Here is a 5,000-nt window from a genome sequence, read left to right on the forward strand (position 1 = left end):
AAAAGCTTATCGAAAAATAAATTACTCAACTTTTACGTGAAGAATCGTTCACCCAAACCTTATCCCCTATATATGTCAGGAGAACCCAAGGTTCCCCTCCAGACACGATTTAGCAAACTTTTCCCGATCGATCCGACCCACCGAGGCCGTCTCGACCGTCCGCTGCGCCTACTAGGGCCGATTTCTTCGGACTCCGATCAGAAAATATACCGATGCATGTCGTTAACACCTAGTCCGCCTCGTCCGATCTATCTAAACAGTCTCGACGCACCCAACACTCTTTCAAAGTCGGATTACTCGGACTCAATCTGAAAATGGACCGATGCATGACGTCAACACTTAGCCCGCCTCGTCTGATCGATCTAAGCCATCTCGACCCACCCAACACGCCTTCCAAGTCGGATCACTCGGACTTCGATCTGAAAATCTCCGGACTCATTTTTATGAATATCCCCAGTCAGTAAGAACGTTATTTCGCCAATATATACCAACAATAAACCATATTCCAATAGCTGAACCAAAAATATAATTCCCGATCCAAACGTTCTGCATCGCCCAACGCGACCACCTTCCCTATATATGTCAGGAGAGCACAGGGTTCCCCTCCAGACAACACTTACGCTCTATCCCCGACTCTCGGTCGATCGATAGGCCAGGTCAGCGGTGTCTGTTTCGGCCGAAGCTCGGACTTTGGTCAAAATGTTCCGATACAAAATTTGAACCAAGATAGATACAGATATGATTCCTTCTTAAATATACGTTGATTATCGAACAGAATATGGTAAATATTTTGCGATGACCGAGGATTTCATGAATTTTTTTTTTTTTCGAAAAAATTTTCTGTTATCGGAATTTCCTCAAATTTCATTTGGTTGCCTACTAATGCATATTAAAAACGATAATCAACAATCAGAATCATTATTTATCATTTATTTCAATTTTTATAATGAAAAACGTTCACGTCCTTTCGCGCCTCTCGATCGTCGTTTACGTGATGCATCGGTCAGCCCTAGTTTACGTGGTGCATCGGTAAGATCGAGTTCACGTTCTGCATCGGTAAGATCCAGTTCACGTGGTGCATCGGTAAGATCGAGATTACGTGGTGCATCGGTAAGATCGAGTTTACGTGGTGCATCGGTAAGATCCAATTCACGTTCTGCATCGGTAAGATCCAGTTCACGTGGTGCATCGGTGAGATCGAGTTTACGTTCTGCATCGGTGTGATCTAGTTTACGTTGTGCATCGGTAAGATCGAGATTACGTGAAGCATCGGTATGATCGAGTTTACGTTCTGCATCGGTCTGGACTTAGAGATATATTTTCGACGTGAAAATGTTCCGATACAACTTTTGAACCAGGATAGTTAGAGAGATGATTTTTTCTGGGATGTACGTTGATTGGGGAATGGATTGTGGAAAATAACTTGCCATGACCGAGGTGTTCTCGAATTTTTTTTTTTTTTCGAAAAATATTTTCTGATTTTGGATTTTACTCAAATTTGATTTCGTTGCCTTCTAATGTGTTCTAAAAGAGTAAATCAGTAATCAGAATCGAAAAATATTTTTCGGATTTTTTTTTTTTTGAAAAAAAATTTTCTGATTTTGGAATTTCCTCAAATTTGATTTGGTTGCCTTCTAATGTGTTTTTAAAGCGTAAATCAGTAATCAGAATCAATATTCATTGTCGACTTTAATTTTTATAAGGAAAAATGTTCACGTCCTTAAACGCCTCCCCATCATTAGCCCGAGTCCAAGTCGATGTCAGTTCCGAGCGGACGGTGTCAGATACTACCTATCGCCCCGGTCTGGACTTGGCGAGGTATTTCGACGTGAAATGTTCCGATACAACTTTTGAACCAGGATAGTTAGAGAGATGATTTCTTCTATGTTGTACGTTGATTGTGGAATGGATTGTGGGAAATAACTTGCCATGACCCAGGTGTTCTTGAATTTTTTTTTTTTTCGAAAAAAATTTTCTGATCTTGAAATTTCCTCAAATCTGATTGCGTTGCCTTCTAATGTGTTCTAAAAGAGTAAATCAGTAATCAGAATCAATATTCATTGTCGACTTTAATTTTTATAAGGAAAAATGTTCACGTCCTTAAACGCCTCCCCATCATTAGCCCGAGTCCAAGTCGATGTCAGTCCCGAGCGGACGGTGTCAGATACTACCTATCGCCCCGGTCTGGACTTGGCGAGGTATTTCGACGTGAAATGTTCCGATACAACTTTTGAACCAGGATAGTTAGAGAGATGATTTCTTCTATGTTGTACGTTGATTGTGGAATGGATTGTGGGAAATAACTTGCCATGACCCAGGTGTTCTTGAATTTTTTTTTTTTTCGAAAAAAATTTTCTGATCTTGAAATTTCCTCAAATCTGATTGCGTTGCCTTCTAATGTGTTCTAAAAGAGTAAATCAGTAATCAGAATCAATATTCATTGTCGACTTTAATTTTTATAAGGAAAAATGTTCACGTCCTTAAACGCCTCTCCATCGTTACCCCGACTCCAAGACGATGTTAGACCGGAGCGGACGGTGTCAGATGCGACCGATCTCCCCGGTCTGGACTTAGCGAGATATTCCGACGTGAAATGTTCCGATACAAAAATTTAACTGTGATAGTTAGAGAGATGGTTCCTTTTGTGATGTACGTTGATTGTGTAATAGAATATGGAAATAAACTTGAGATGACCGAGGTCTTCTGGGATTTTTTTTTTTTTTCGAAAAATATTTTTCGATTTCGGAAATCCCTCAAATTTCATTGAGATATGTCCTAATGTGTTCTTAAAGCTTAAATCAACAATCAGAATTAATATCCAAAAGTTATTTCATTTTTTATGAGGAAAAACGTTCACGTCCTTTCCGCTCCCAAAAAGTGAGATATCATAGAAAATATCGCAATATATGTTGTTTACGGCCATACCACGCTGAAATTGCCAGTTCTCGTCAGAACACTGAAGCCAAGCAGCGTCGGGCGCGGTTAGTACTTGGATGGGTGACCGCTTGGGAACACCGCGTGCTGTAAGCTTTTTTTTTACGTTCTGCATCGGTCTGCCGAGATAACGTGGTGCATCGGTATGATCGAGTTTACGTTCTGCATCGGTAAGATCGAGATTACGTGATGCATCGGTAAGATTGAGATTACGTGGTGCATCGGTAAGATCGAGATTACGTGGTGCATCGGTAAGATCGAGTTTACGTGGTGCATCGGTAAGATCCAATTCACGTTCTGCATCGGTAAGATCCAGTTCACGTGGTGCATCGGTGAGATTGAGATTACGTGGTGCATCGGTAAGATCGAGTTTACGTGGTGCATCGGTAAGATCCAATTCACGTTCTGCATCGGTAAGATCCAGTTCACGTGGTGCATCGGTAAGATTGAGATTACGTGGTGCATCGGTAAGATCGAGTTTACGTGGTGCATCGGTAAGATCCAATTCACGTTCTGCATCGGTAAGATCCAGTTCACGTGGTGCATCGGTAAGATTGAGATTACGTGGTGCATCGGTAAGATCGAGTTTACGTGGTGCATCGGTAAGATCCAATTCACGTTCTGCATCGGTAAGATCCAGTTCACGTGGTGCATCGGTAAGATGGAGATTACGTGGTGCATCGGTAAGATCGAGATTACGTGGTGCATCGGTAAGATCTACTTTACGTTCTGCATCGGTCTGCCCTTGTTTACGTGGTGCATCGGTAAGATCGAGATTACGTGAAGCATCGGTATGATCGAGTTTACGTTCTGCATCGGTCTGCCCGATATTACGTGGTGCATCGGTTCAGCCCTAGTTTACGTTGTGCATCGGTCTGGACTTAGAGATATATTTTCGACGTGAAAATGTTCCGATACAACTTTTGAACCAGGATAGTTAGAGAGATGATTTTTTCTGTGATGTACGTCGATTGGGGAATGGATTGTGGAAAATAACTTGCCATGACCGAGGTGTCCTCGAATTTTTTTTTTTTTCGAAAAAAATTTTCTGATTGTGGAATTTTCTCAAATTTGATTTGGTTGCCTCCTAATGTGTTCTAAAAGAGTAAATCAGTAATAGGAATCGAAAAATATTTTTCGGATTTTTTTTTTTTTCGAAAAAAATTTTCTGATCGTGGAATTTCCTCAAATTCGATTTGGTTGCCTTCTAATGTGTTTTTAAAGCGTAAATCAGTAATCAGAATCAATATTCATTGTCGACTTTAATTTTTATAAGGAAAAATGTTCACGTCCTTAAACGCCTCCCCATCATCAGCCCGAGTCCAAGTCGATGTCAGTCCCGAGCGGACGGTGTCAGATACTACCTATCGCCGAGGTCTGGACTTGGCGAGATATTACGACGTGAAATGTTCCGATACAACTTTTGAACCAGGATAGTTAGAGAGATGATTTCTTCTATGTTGTACGTTGATTGTGGAATGAAATACGGAAAATAACTCGCCATGACCGAGGTGATTACGATTTTTTTTTTTTTTTCGAAAAAAATTTTCTGATCGTGGAATTTTCTCAAATTTGATTTGGTTGCCTCCTTATATGTTCTAATAGCGATAATCAACAATCAGAATCAAAATCCATGATCGGGTTTGATTTTTATAAGGAAAAATGTTCACGTCCTTTTTTTCAACCCCGACTCATTGACGATGTTAGAACCGAGCCGGCGGTGTCAGATACGACCGATCGCCCCGGTCCCGATCGTCATTTACGTTGTGCATCGGTCTGCCCGAGATTACGTGGTGCATCGGTATGATCGAGTTTACGTGGTGCATCGGTAAGATCCAATTCACGTTCTGCATCGGTAAGATCCAGTTCACGTGGTGCATCGGTAAGATTGAGATTACGTGGTGCATCGGTAAGATCGAGTTTACGTGGTGCATCGGTGGCACAAAAAAAAGACGCCGATGCATGACGTGAGCCGACTTTTCGGCTCGATTTAAGATACCGATGCATGACGTGAACGACTTTACGGCGCGATTTAAGATACCGATGCATGACGTGAACCGACTTTT

At 41.4% G+C, this 5,000-nt stretch overlaps 1 non-coding gene across 1 annotated transcript; it reads left to right on the forward strand.

The window, feature by feature from the left end:
* Positions 1-2,911: 2,911 nt before the first annotated feature.
* On the forward strand, positions 2,912-3,030 carry LOC123688400. Its single transcript, XR_006749923.1, has one exon. It is a non-coding gene; the product is annotated as a 5S ribosomal RNA (ribosomal RNA).
* The last annotated feature ends 1,970 nt before the right edge of the window (positions 3,031-5,000 follow it).

The sequence above is a fragment of the Harmonia axyridis genome, chromosome X (assembly GCF_914767665.1).
Source record: "Harmonia axyridis chromosome X, icHarAxyr1.1, whole genome shotgun sequence".
NCBI lineage: Eukaryota > Metazoa > Arthropoda > Insecta > Coleoptera > Coccinellidae > Harmonia > Harmonia axyridis.